General features: G+C 47.9%; 1 protein-coding gene across 1 annotated transcript in view; it reads left to right on the top strand.

Annotated features, from left to right (window-relative positions):
- The window catches only part of LOC147673188 (ectoderm-neural cortex protein 1-like), a 29,708-nt gene extending 20,236 nt beyond the window's left edge, over positions 1-9,472 (top strand). Inside the window, exon 3 of the mRNA XM_086946974.1 lies at positions 5,659-9,472. The gene's annotated coding sequence lies outside the window, so the exon portion shown is untranslated. The remainder of the gene's footprint in view (positions 1-5,658) is intronic.
- The last annotated feature ends 4,311 nt before the right edge of the window (positions 9,473-13,783 follow it).

Here is a 13,783-nt window from a genome sequence, read left to right as displayed (position 1 = left end):
GGATATATATTGGCGTGGTGGCCCCTGGGGTTTGGTGGCCCTGTGCAGGCGCACAGCTTGCACATGCCTAAGGCCGCCCCTAGTTTGTCACTGAGACTTAGACATGTATTATTTTATGAACCACAGAGCAGATATCGCATTAGATCCCCATCAGCTGAAAATCAGGTTTTTGTGTCGAGACTTTGTGTAATCAAAAGTTTATCCCACTTCTTACATTTATCCAAGTTATGTCTTCCACTTTCAGTAAAGGGTTCTCCTTTGTATGCACTGTAAGCCTGTTAAATCCCCTCTTCCCATTGAATCATAAACTAGCGACTCTGTAATGTGCATTTCATTCATTGTATGCACTCCTCAATAGGAGTTCCTTCACCCTCTTTAAATTACATTTATGTATTAAGATTTTTGTTTTCTGTTAAGGACAAAAACATCTTCTCCCAGTGTTTCAACTGGGGAGGTTTACACCATCCGGGCAAAATTCCCTGAAAATGGAAATCGGCAGCTGAAAGATGACCAGCTAACTTTTTCCAAAGCATATGGGGGGGGGAGTTGCCCCAATGTGCAAAGAGTTTTAGTAACTTTTGGTCTGTACGAGCAAAGAGCATTTTTTGTTTAAATTCTGCAGGTGACACAGCGCATGGCAGACTACGTGGTGAGCGCGGCAAATCAATATTCAAGCCGAAATGGCAGCGGCTGCCACAACATCTAAGTGTAGAACGTGCATGTGGTGTAGGCAGGCTTCCTGCAGACACTACAATCTGTTAGAGGGTCTGCAGGCCACATGCTCTCCCCACTCCCTGCACCTGTTCCTCTGGTGATGGAGCCCTCTCTGGCCAGCACTCAGAGGGATTTGCTGTTTTCTCCCAGCTGCTACACAATGTGTCCAAGGTGGTGAAAAGTGGTGGTCCCCACACATCACCCTCCCACCGTAGGGTCAGACAGCCTATTCCGCTTGCTTGCGCGTTTACGTCAAAGCGCCTGTTCGCCATCTGTTGGTGGCCAGTTTCCATAAGCAATTGGACTAGTGATTTTCTTCAATACTGCAGGACAGCATTTAAATAACTTCCAACTTCTGCAGGCTGTGCTAACCCTCTCTTCTCAGGAGACGGCCATGTAGAGCAGAGAAAAGTACCTTGAACACCAACAAGCATTGGCTCCACCCCAGACCAGGAACACGCCATCTTTTGTGTCACGCTTACTAGTCCTGGTTAGCCTGTTTTTGCCCTTTGGGCAGATAAGTGAATTGAGGCCCAAGGAGCTATTGTGCAGAAGATCACCCACTGCCATGAGGGATAGCCGGAGTAAAACAAGTCTCTTTCTCCTAGAACTGAATACTTGAGATGTGATTCACAACTTTACTTACCCACTTAAGTTGAATTTAAGTGGTCAACAAAAGTAATTGAGAATATAATATCAGGATTGCTGTTCACGGGACCTGGCTATGGTCTTTAAAAGTGTACCTGCGAATGCCTAATTTCAGCAAATATGTGGAATTGTGATGCGTAAGATTACGGTATGAAGGGAGATTTTTGCCAGTTTTGGGTGATCTGACGCAATCCATTGGGTAAACAACCCTAAAGAGTACATTTGATAATGCATAGTTTTTGCAGGTTGTTTCCTAAGCTACAACCCCCCAATAATCTGCTTAGGTCAAAGGCAGAAGTAAAAGCTATTCTTGGTGGGAGGAAAAATCCTTATATTTGAAAGGAGTGTAAATTAAGAATTTCTCCACGAGGGGGAGGTGAAATCCCCTATTGAGGGAAAAAGGTGGTTACATTGTCAAAGTAAATTTGTATTACATTTACAAATGTGGAATTTTTCCGAGATGGAAATTCTGTATTGGTATATTGAAATCTATGACTGAAATGGATTGTTTGTAGAACTCCAGGGAACCTTAGCAAATTGCTAAAATGTAGCCGAAAATCTGCTCAAAACATGACCATAATCCTTGAGCATAGATTTCTTACCTTCGGTTCCATTTCTTTGTGGATTGGCACTTCGCCTCCAGTGCACCTTCATTCCACCGCTATAGTAAGTACAAGCAAAGTTCTAAGTCTCCTCTAACAATAGGAGTAATATTATACAGTAGATGTCTTGCCTTCGGTCTCTTTGTTTGTAAATCTGCCTTTTGCATGCAAGTACTTTGTTGCCACGCGAGCCCCTGGTCTCTGTGGCCACGCGAGCCCCTGGTCTCTGTGGCCACGCGAGCCCCTGGTCTCTGTGGCCACGCGAGCCCCTGGTCTCTGTGGCCACGCGAGCCCCTGGTCTCTGTGGCCACGCGAGCCCCTGGTCTCTGTGGCCACGCGAGCCCCTGGTCTCTGTGGCCACGCGAGCCCCTGGTCTCTGTGGCCACGCGAGCCCCTGGTCTCTGTGGCCACGCGAGCCCCTGGTCTCTGTGGCCACGCGAGCCCCTTCTTTCGTCACTAGGAGTAAACATAAGCAGATTCCTCAAATGTCGAAAGTCCCTTCGTGACATGGGAGTAATATTTGAGTAGATTTCTTTCCTTTGGTCCACATAGCAATAGCCCCCGCAGCGCGAGGTGGCCCTGAGTTCCATGGGGCCCCTTCCGGCACTGTGCACAGGCCCCTGGCTTGAGAGCTCCTGACTGGGTCCCGAGCTTTGGGAGCCCCCTCCATGTATGTTGCAGGGGGACCCCCTCAAATTTTGTTACACCACTGATCAGGCCTTCCATTAATCAATCAATCAATCAGGGGACTGTAAAGCGCGGTACTTACCCGGAGGGTCTCAAGGCGCAGGGGGGGGGGGGGGGGGGGTGCCGCTACTGCTCGAAGAGCCAGGTCTTGAGGAGTCTTCTGAAGGCGAGTAGGTCTTGGGTCTGGCGTAGGTGGGTTAGGAGGGTGTTCCAGGTTTTGGCGGCGAGGTAAGAGAAGGATCTGCCGCCGGCAGTCGTACATTGGATGCGGGGGACAGCGCCGAGGGCGAGGCTGGCGGAGGGGAGCTGGCGGGTGGGGGTGTAGAAGCTGAGTCTGCTGTTAAGGTAGGCTGGTCCGATGTTGTGGAGTGCTTTGTGTGCGTGGGTGAGGAGCTTGCAGGTGATCCTCTTGTCGACGGGGAGCCAGTGCAGGTCTCTCAGGAGGGGGGTGATGTGGCTGCGGCGGGGGGCGTTGACGATCAGTCGGGTGGAGGCGTTTTGGATGCGTTGTAGTCATCGTAGGTGTTTGGCTGGGATTCCTGCGTAGAGTGCGTTGCCGTAGTCCAGTCTGCTGCTGACGAGGGCCTGTGTCACTGCTCTTCTTGTTTCGGTCGGGATCCATTTGTAGATCCGGCGGAGCAAACGTAGGGTGTTGTAGCAGGAGGAGGAGACTGCGTTGACTTGTTTGGACATGGAGAGGGAGGAGTCGAGGATGAATCCTAGGTTGCGTGCGTGGTCGGTAGGTGTTGGTGCTGTCCCTAGAGCGGTCGGCCACCAGGAGTCATACCAGGCTGAAGTGGTGGGTCTGAGGATGAGGACCTCCGTTTTGTCCGAGTTCAGTTTCAGACGGCTGCTCCTCATCCAGTGTGCGATGGCCTTCATGCCCTCGTGAATGTTGGTTTTGGCGGTGTGGGGGTCCTTGGTGAGGGAGAGGATGAGCTGGGTGTCGTCGGCGTAGGTGATGATGTTGAGGTTGTGGTGGCGGGCGACTTGTGCCTTGACACCTTTCTGCCACCACTGTACTTAGGAAAGATCAAAGAAAAGGGTAAATTGACTCGTTCCTATATCCAGTTTTGAGAAAACAAATGCCACTTTTTATTTTATTGCATCACACCTATTTTGAGGTGTGAGGATATATTCAATATTTTATTGCATCACACCGACTTTGAGGATATATTCAATATTTTATTGCATCACACCTGTTTTGAGGATATATTCATATGCAATAAAATGCTCAACACGCTGTGGTGTCTTGGCAGGTTGAACACGGATTGCTGGTTCATTGGAATCTGCTTTCCCTGGGGCAGCGGGTGACGGGTTTATCGCCATGTTTGCTCGAAGCTCCCTTTGAAACCAAAAGTGTCTGCTTTAAAAGCAGCTCCCGGTCCCCGCACTGGGTGTCTCCTTTCCATGGGAAAGCCTCGCTCCGTCCAAGATGTCAGCTGGGGGGGCGGGGTCAGGGGTCACGGAGCGCTGCTTTGGTTTAAAGACCCGAGCAGCTGGCGGAAACAGTGTGAGGTCCGAGGGAGGGGGCGCCGCGGCTATTTAAGGAATGGGAGAGTCCCTCGGTTTTAATTATAATGTGGTTTGTGGGGTACATTTCGGAATATTCCAGGAGTTGAGGTGACTGGTTTTCGTACCGCCTTGTTCCAGGGGTGGTCGGCGCACCGAAGCGTGCTGCACGTGTGCTCTTGGGCACTAAAGCCCACGAGGCGTGAAGCACCGGGCCTACAGATAACAGTTGCACTCCAAGACTGTGCCTCTAGACGCTATCCAGACGCAATATGCGAGCGGCACTTATTTTCAGGGTCAAACTGGCCTATAAGGCAATCTGGCAGTCCCAGGAGGACTGGTCAGACGGGTCGGTGTCTGGGCCAGTTTTCTGGCTGTTTGTTGGTCTATTTTAAGCTCTGCTGAGCCAGTTTCGACAATTAATTAAATTTAATTAAAGCTGTTACCAGTTTTGTCTCCTCAAAAGTTGTGCGATGCAAGGCTTCCTATGAGTGAATGTATTAAAATTTGATAACTTCTTTCGGCCAGTAATGTAGCAGGTACCTTGCATTCCTCAATCAGTGACTGTTTCTAGACTTAAAGAGGCTGTCAAACTCCGGATGGAAAATAACCATCAAAACCAACTCTTGTGTGTTGTCTGTGTCTCAAAATTAAAACACAAGTAAATGCATTCTAGCACCCTCTAAAAGTAGCCCCATAATACTTAAATTGAAAATACAGCTTAGCAAAAACACAGATTCCAAAGTATTGACTGTTAGTGTCTTGTCTTTACATAAATATCTTCCTACAAAGCGTTGGACCTGTTTTTAATTCCTATATGTGGCCAGGTTTTCTTTCACATAAATGATACTTGGTTAATGAACTGTCTTAACTTCTGACCTGGCATATCTAGGAGCAAGGGCCTGATGATGGATTACAGGCCACTCTTAAAAAATGTTGTGGGGCTATTTTTGTGTTAGTTTTGTAGACTGTTTTGTAGTCTGTGTTTGTGAAAGATGTTTTTGCACTCTGTCTTCCCATGCCACCCCTGCTTACCTCCTAACATGATGCTACAGGATTAAGGGATTTTGTAAACCAATGTCTACCTCTAGTCAAATGTTTAGATCTTTAAAGTTCTTGCATGTACATTTTCTCCTCATGTTAAGATCTTTAAAGTTCTTGTATATAAATGCTCTCCTCCCACTTACAGTTCAGTCTGCATTGGGTGACCGTGCACGATTCTCCATTTTGGACCGCCCCGTCACCCCGCTTCAGATTCACATATGCAAATCTTGGCGTGAACCCATGGATCCATGAAGTCTAATTGCGCGTGTAACTGGCTCCATTTATTGTGATGCTAATTTCTGTTTCTGAGCAGCTGTACTCTTGCACTCTGGTCCACCTCGGTGGACCGTTCCAATTAAAAGGCGGAATGGGGGGGGGGGGGTGAGGAGGGACATTACGTTGATATCTTGCTTGGTCCTTGAATCTAAATTTGTTGTAAATATTTTTTCAGGTTGGTTCTCTTGAGCTCCTGGGTGAACAGAAGCTGCCTTTGCATCCAATGTGAGGCTTTGACAAAGACTTGGAACTAACAATACGCGGGAGGCGGAGAAAGGCATTGTACGCGTGCTGGACCGCAGGCCTTCCCATGGCGAAGAATTCCAGACGTTTCCATGGCGGATGCATCCAAGTTCTGCTAACAGAGGGGGTGGAGGCGAGACTGAGCTGTGAAGAAAACAAGATGGAAATGCATTCCAGCCGCCCCCACAAGCTGTGAAATCAAATATACTTTTTATTTTTTATTAAATTTTGTTTTATTTTTTAAACTTGGATATTTACTGCAAGGGTCTTAAAAACTGAACTTCCGAAGTGACCCCCAAACATCTGAGGGGCTTTAATCGTCTTGTAACTACTTTTTTCAAGTAGTCTGGTACTCAACTAAGCGGAGCGACAACAAAAGACACTAGGAATTGCTCGCCCATTTTTATTTCTTGAATGTATTTGTGTTTTGGTTCTCTTTATGATCTAAACCATGCTACCGTGCTGGAGAAGACACAAATTGGTATTCAATTTTTTTTATTTATATATTTTATTTTTTACAGAAGGTTGCTGTTGGTCTAGGAAGAGTTGTCACAATGTAGACAAGCAGAAAGTGGCCAAAAGTTACATAAATACAGTGTTACAGGGGAGACCGAATTGAAGGTAAAATACTTGTAGCCTTTCACTCGTTGTTGTGCCGGGTCCTGTCGGGGGTGGTGGCGGCTTAATATGTGGAACTTGGATTGGTTACACAGGGATTAATAGGTTTTGTTGTTTCCATTCGGGTGAATAACTATTTCTTGAGGGAATCCGGTCAGATCTGGGCCTCTGTAATGCTGGCATGGGCTGGGCAGAGATAGCTGACCGCTTCCCATCTCTACTGGCCTTTTGCAACATGTCTAGAAGTGCCCAGAGTTCTCAACAATTTTGTCTGTCCAGTTTTTCTTGAAATATGTTCCTGACTTCACATTTGTTGGGGAAACACATTTGTTTTTTTACCTTCTACCCTTCTTTCGCTGCTGCCTTCACAGGGCTAACCTTGTATTTCCTGTTCGGTAATGCAAGGCTGACAGAAACATATAGTAATATAGTTGTGAATGTGTGTAGATTTGTATTTATTTATTTTATATTTTTTCCATGGGCATTTCCTTCAGACTGTCCCCTTTATTTAAGTATTTTTTTCCCCCGTCTACATAGGCCAGGCATTGCTTTAGAAAGGTACTTTTCAACTGATGTTATTTGATCTGTCTCTCCTCAGTTCTCCCAAGCGCCTAGAGGTTCTTTGGTTTTCACTGAGCACTAAGGAGCAATCTTTATTCCGTTACTACTGTCAGTCTTACGAAGGGTCCCCCAAACCATGCAGGAAAAATGTATCTTCTAAAAGCCGCCATCTTGCAATGGCAGGAAATCTCCCAGCATCCCTTGCTCCCTGCTTTGCCCAGTGCTGTAAGAGTCTTTGGTCTGATCAGTGAAATCTTGAATTACAGAGAACAGGTTATTTAGCATTTGTTCCACTTTTTAATTATTTGCTCTCTCAAAGATAGTCACCCATATATTTGACTCCTAAAATCCATTTTTTTAAGTAATCTTTCATTTGCAGAAATCCTATATCCACGCAAACCCTATGTTCCCATCAGCACCAGGGCATTAAAAAACTTGGTGGCACTTATACGCAGGGTTCCTCATTTAAACAAAAAATACGTTTGCCCCTTTTACCACACAAGTTTTAATTGCTAAAAAGTTAAAGTAATCACCACACAGTAATACTGGTCCATATTATCAATGTATGCATAAATCAGCATTGCTAAAATCTTTTTTTTTTTTTTTAGGACGTGGGGCTTAGGGTAAATAATGCAAATATTTTATAGATGAATGTTGTGCAGGGTAGTTGTGAAAGTGAACGAAGTATCGCTATCGCCAGTTCGTATTTTGTACTCTAGGCGCTATGTTACTTAAAATGGTGCGGAGCAGTAGCACTAGAACTAAGGGGGTGGGGGTGCTGCAGCTCCCCCATAAAACGTTAGAGAGTTTAGTTTGAGAATATACATTAAAGATAAGATTTGGATGTTTTTCTTTTCTGGCAGTATTTGTTGTGATTCCAAAGAGTAAGGTGACGACATTGGCCATCACCGCCACTCTTTAAATGGTTGGAACGGCGCTGCTGTACAGGGGGTCTATTACATAAGAATTGTGCTGTCCCGGTGCAGCACTGGAAATTAGGTTGGCTCTTTAAATCTGCTGGCAGGGCCGGATGGGCCATTTATCCCATCGGGCATTTCCCTGGAGGCTGGAGGCTTTGAAGGCCCAGGGCCCACTGCGGGCTCCTCTGACACTCCAGTTCCAGGGTGATTTTCATCAGACATAGTGTGAGCATACGCAGAGAGAGGTGGGAGAGAAAGAGAGCAGGAGGAGAGGGCACAAGGATGAAGAGAGACCAAAGAGGAACGAGAGAGCGGTGAGAGAAGGAAAGAGACAGAAAACAGTATCTGGAAAAAGAGCGGTGCGGAAGTGAGTGGGCTGATTTGAACTTTTTTTGCCAGAACTACTTCTGGATTGCAGACCGGCTGTGACGGTTGGTCCACTTTTTAGTGCTGAAGGACCACCCTGCTCTGGAAGATGGGACAGAATTGCCCCACAAGCAGGTGTAGTTTTTATACTACACCTGCCTGCAAGGTAATGGTGGGGGAGGGGGGGGGCACACTGATTGTGTGGCACTTAACATGTGATGCATAGTCCCTGCAACTCCGGACAAGCACTTTGCCCCTATGCCCAAGCCGTATTACTGACGTGTCTGCGAAGGCAAAGGTGGGGTTTCTTGCATCTGTGCGAGACCACCCTCTATAGAGCACTAGGGCATAAAATGGGTGGTGCGCAATCCATATCACAAAAGTGGTATTCCCAGTATCTGCAGCCCCTTCTATTAAACCAAAGTGCCCTCGTGTGCAAAACATATTAATTGCAAACACCAGTTGCCCCTCACGCGGCGCTTTCTTTGCTACATATCCAGATGTTTTTTTTTTACCAGTGTGATTCTAAAACAAAGTAAAAACACTCAGTTTGATAATGTAGATTTTATTACTGATTCAATCCCTTTTCCTACCTTAGCAACCCTTTACCCATTCTCACTCAACCCAACAGCGGTCTAATATGAACAGCGGGGGCTTTCTATAGGCTCCCGTATTCTATTGAGAATTGAAAATATTGGTGCCAGTTTCGCAAGTGGTTCTGTTGCTTTTGGCGCGTGGCACGCAAGTTTATAAGACCATGGTCTGGATTCTTTGGGTAATGTTTTTTTGTTCAGGGTGATTAAGACGGATCTCGGCGGTGTGGGTGAGCCAGACATCTGTGCCTTGGTGCAGACCAAAGTTATTTGGAAATGTTTCACTGAGAAACCTTTCAATGGCAAAACCACAAGGAATGTGTGACTCCCCTCCGGCACGTCATAGGCGAGTTCGTTTCTAGACTCCAGCCTTTCCCCTGGGACCGGTCTCTCAAAGGTGTTTCTAGGTTATGTGCCTGAGGCTAACCTCTTAATTAAAAACCAAATGAGTCTGACTTTCAATGTACAATACCTAAGGCTTGTGTGGTTGTTGCCTATTTGTTGGGTCTGGGTAACGTTGCCAATTTTAGACATTATGTCCCAACTTTGATACTTTTTGCTAAAACAATGTGTCTTTAATCTCTCGTCTGTTTGTAAAGTTGCATTTGTTTGTGTTATACTGTACAGTTTGTTTAATATTTCAGCCCGGAGCTGCTTTGATACGTTTAATAAAAACTTTTTAAACACACATTTGGTCTTTGTTATACTTGCTGACTTTGGGAGGGAGAGAGTTAAGGGGGGTCTGAGAGAACAGGAGCGTGAAGAGAGAGTGTCCCTTTGTGAATAGGGTCATAACGTCTTTCAATAAAACTACTTTCTACCCAATGTTTTAAAAAGAAAGATCCTTACAAATTAATTGAAAATAGTTTCAAGGGACCTTATGGTTTCAATTAAAAACAAACATGACTGTAATTCCCCACTACACAGCCCTTCACATGCCCCACTTCCCATCACTGCATTGATGAGGTCTTCAGAAGTGCCTAATGTACCTGGCATCTCCGCGTGCACACATTGTTGGTGATTAAAGCCACAAACTAGGCCTGAGGGATGTTCTTCAGCCTACGCTGAGTGCTTCATTTTGTGGAATATGAAATGTAGAGGCCCAATGTTTTTCTTAGCTTGGTGCCAGCACCGTGAAAACCTGCAACTGCCGATACGAAGGCTGCCTACTCTTCCACGTCTTCCACTTCACGCCCCTTCTACCCCCTACTCTTCCAGTTTCTTTATCTCCTAAATATCGAGGCTGCCTGGTCTTGATTCCACCTCACGCCTCTTTCTTCCGCCTCCTACACTTCCTATCTCTTGATCTCATGAATACCAAGACTGTCTAGTCTTGATTACACCTCATGTCTCTTTCTTCCACCCTCTACACTTCCTGTCTCTTTCTTCCACCCTCTACACTTCCTGTCTCTTTCTTCCACCCTCTACACTTCCTGTCTCTTTTTTCCACCCTCTACACTTCCTGTCTTTCTTCCACCCTCCTACACTTCCTGTCTTTCTTCCACCCCCTGCACTTCCACCCCCTACACTTCCACCCCCTACACTTCCACCCCCTACACTTCCACCCCCTACCCCTCCTACACCTCCTACCCCTCCTACACCTCCTACCCCTCCTACACCTCCTACCCCTCCTACACCTCCTACACTTCCTGTCTCTTTATCTCATGAATACTGAGGCTGCCTGGTCTTGATTCCACCTCATGCCTCTTTCTTCCACCCCCCTACACTTCCTGTCTCTTTCTTCCACCCTCTACACTTCCTGTCTCTTTCTTCCACCCTCTACACTTCCTGTCTCTTTCTTCCACCCTCTACACTTCCTGTCTCTTTATCTCATGACTACAGAGGCTGCCTGGTCTTGATCCACCTCATGCCTCTTTCTTCCACCCCCTACACTTCCTGTCTCTTTATCTCATGAATACTGAGGCTGCCTGGTCTTGATTCCCCCTCATGCCTCTTTCTTCCACCCCCCTACACTTCCTGCCTCTTTATCTCATGAATACCGAGGCTGCCTGGTCTTGATTCCCCCTCATGCCTCTTTCTTCCACCCCCTACACTTCCTGTCTTTCTTCCACCCCCTACACTTCCTGTCTTTCTTCCACCCCCTACACTTCCTGTCTCTTTCTTTCACCCCCTACTCTTCCACCCCCTACTCTTCCACCCCCTACTCTTCCACCCCCTACTCTTCCACCCCCTACACTTTTACCCCCTACACCTCAACCCCTACACCTCCACCTCCTGTCTCTTTCTTCCACCCCCTTCACTTCCACCCCCTACACTTCCACCCCCTACACTTCCTGTATTTTTTCCACCTCCTACACTTCCACCCCCTACACTTCCACCCCCTACACCTCCACCCCCTACACCTCCACCCCCTACACCTCCACCCCCTACACCTCCTGTCTTTCTTCCACCCCCTACACTTCCACCCCCTACACTTCCACCCCCTACACTTCCACCCCCTACACTTCCACCCCCTACACTTCCACCTCCTACACCTCCTACACCTCCTACACCTCCTACCCCGCCTACCCCGCCTACCCCTCCTACCCCTCCTACCCCTCCTACACTTCCTGTCTTTCTTCCACCCCCTACACTTCCACCCCCTACACTTCCACCTCCTACCCCTCCTACACCTCCTACGCCTCCTACACCTCCTACACTTCCTACACTTCCTGTCTCTTTCTTCCACCCCCTACACTTCCACCCCCTACACTTCCTGTCTCTTTATCTCATGAATACTGAGGCTGCCTGGTCTTGATTCCACCTCATGCCTCTTTCTTCCACCCCCCTACACTTCCTGTCTCTTTCTTCCACCCTCTACACTTCCTGTCTCTTTATCTCATGACTACTGAGGCTGCCTGGTCTTGATTCCACCTCATGCCTCTTTCTTCCACCCCTACACTTCCTGTCTTTCTTCCACCCCCTACACTTCCTGTCTCTTTCTTTCACCCCCTACACTTCCACCCCCTGCTCTTCCACCCCCTACTCTTCCACCCCCTACTCTTCCACCCCCTACTCTTCCACCCCCTACACTTTTACCCCCTACACCTCCACCTCCTGTCTTTCTTCCACCCCCTTCACTTCCACCCCCTACACTTCCACCCCCTACACTTCCACCCCCTACACTTCCACCCCCTACACTTCCACCCCCTACACTTCCACCCCCTACACCTCCACCTCCTACACCTCCTGTCTTTCTTCCACCCCCTACACTTCCACCCCCTACACTTCCACCCCCTACACTTCCACCCCCTACACTTCCACCTCCTACACCTCCTACCCCTCCTACCCCTCCTACACCTCCTACACCTCCTACCCCTCCTACACCTCCTACCCTTCCTGTCTTTCTTCCACCCCCTACACTTCCACCTCCTACACCTCCTACCCCTCCTACACCTCCTACACTTCCTGTCTCTTTCTTCCACCCCCTACACTTCCACCCCCTCCACTTCCTGTCTCTTTATCTCATGAATACTGAGGCTGCCTGGTCTTGATTCCACCTCATGCCTCTTTCTTCCACCCCCTCCACTTCCTGTCTCTTTATCTCATGAATACCGAGGCTGCCTGGTCTTGATTCCACCTCATGCCTTTTTCTTCCACCCCTACACTTCCTGTCTCTTTATCTCATGAATACCGAGGCTGCCTGGTCTTGATTCCACCTCATGCCTCTTTCTTCCACCCCTACACTTCCTGTCTCTATACCTCATGAATACCAAGGCTGCCTGGTCTTGATTCCACCTCATGCCTCTTTCTTCCACCCCCTCCACTTCCTGTCTCTTTATCTCATGAATACCGAGGCTGCCTGGTCTTGATTCCACCTCATGCCTCTTTCTTCCACCCCTACACTTCCTGTCTCTATACCTCATGAATACCAAGGCTGCCTGGTCTTGATTCCACCTCATGCCTCTTTCTTCCTCCACCCTACACTTCCTGTCTCTTTATCTCATGAATACCGAGGCTGCCTGGTCTTGATTCCACCTCATGCCTCTTTCTTCCACCCCCTCCACTTCCTGTCTCTTTATCTCATGAATACCGAGGCTGCCTGGTCTTGATTCCACCTCATGCCTCTTTCTTCCACCCCCTCCACTTCCTGTCTCTTTATCTCATGAATACCGAGGCTGCCTGGTCTTGATTCCACCTCATGCCTCTTTCTTCCACCACCTACACTTCCTGTCTCTTTATCTCATGAACACAGAGGCTGCCTGGTCTTGATTCCACCTCATGCCTCTTTCTTCCACCCCCTACACTTCCTGTCTCTTTATCTCATGAATACCGAGGCTGCCAGGTCTTGATTCCTTCTCATGCCTCTTTCTTCCACCCCCTACACTTCCTGTCTCTTTATCTCATGAACACAGAGGCCGCCTGGTCTTGATTCCACCTCATGCCTCTTTCTTCCACCCTACACTTCCTGTCTCTTTATCTCATGAACACAGAGGCCGCCTGGTCTTGATTCCACCTCATGCCTCTTTCTTCCACCCTACACTTCCTGTCTCTTTATCTCATGAATACCGAGGCTGCCTGGTCTTGATTCCACCTCATGCCTCTTTCTTCCACCCCCTACACTTCCTGTCTCTTTATCTCATGAACACAGAGGCTGCCTGGTCTTGATTCCACCTCATGCCTCTTTCTTCCACCCCCTACACTTTCTGTCTCTTTCTCTCATGAATACTGAGGCTGCCTGGTCTTGATTCCACCTCATGCCTCTTTCTTCCTCCACCCTACACTTCCTGTCTCTTTATCTCATGAATACCGAGGCTGCCGGGTCTTGATTCCACCTCGTGCCTCTTTCTTCCACCCCTACACTTCCTGTCTCTTTATCTCATGAACACAGAGGCCGCCTGGTCTTGATTCCACCTCATGCCTCTTTCTTCCACCCTACACTTCCTGTCTCTTTATCTCATGAATACCGAGTGCCTGGTCTTGATTCCACCTCATGCCTCTTTCTTCCACCCCCTACACTTCCTGTCTCTTTATCTCATGAACACAGAGGCTGCCTGGT

The sequence above is a fragment of the Lissotriton vulgaris genome, chromosome 12 (genome assembly GCF_964263255.1).
Source record: "Lissotriton vulgaris chromosome 12, aLisVul1.2, whole genome shotgun sequence".
Classification (NCBI taxonomy): Eukaryota; Metazoa; Chordata; class Amphibia; order Caudata; family Salamandridae; genus Lissotriton; species Lissotriton vulgaris.
This window is presented reverse-complemented; position numbering and strand designations above follow the sequence as displayed.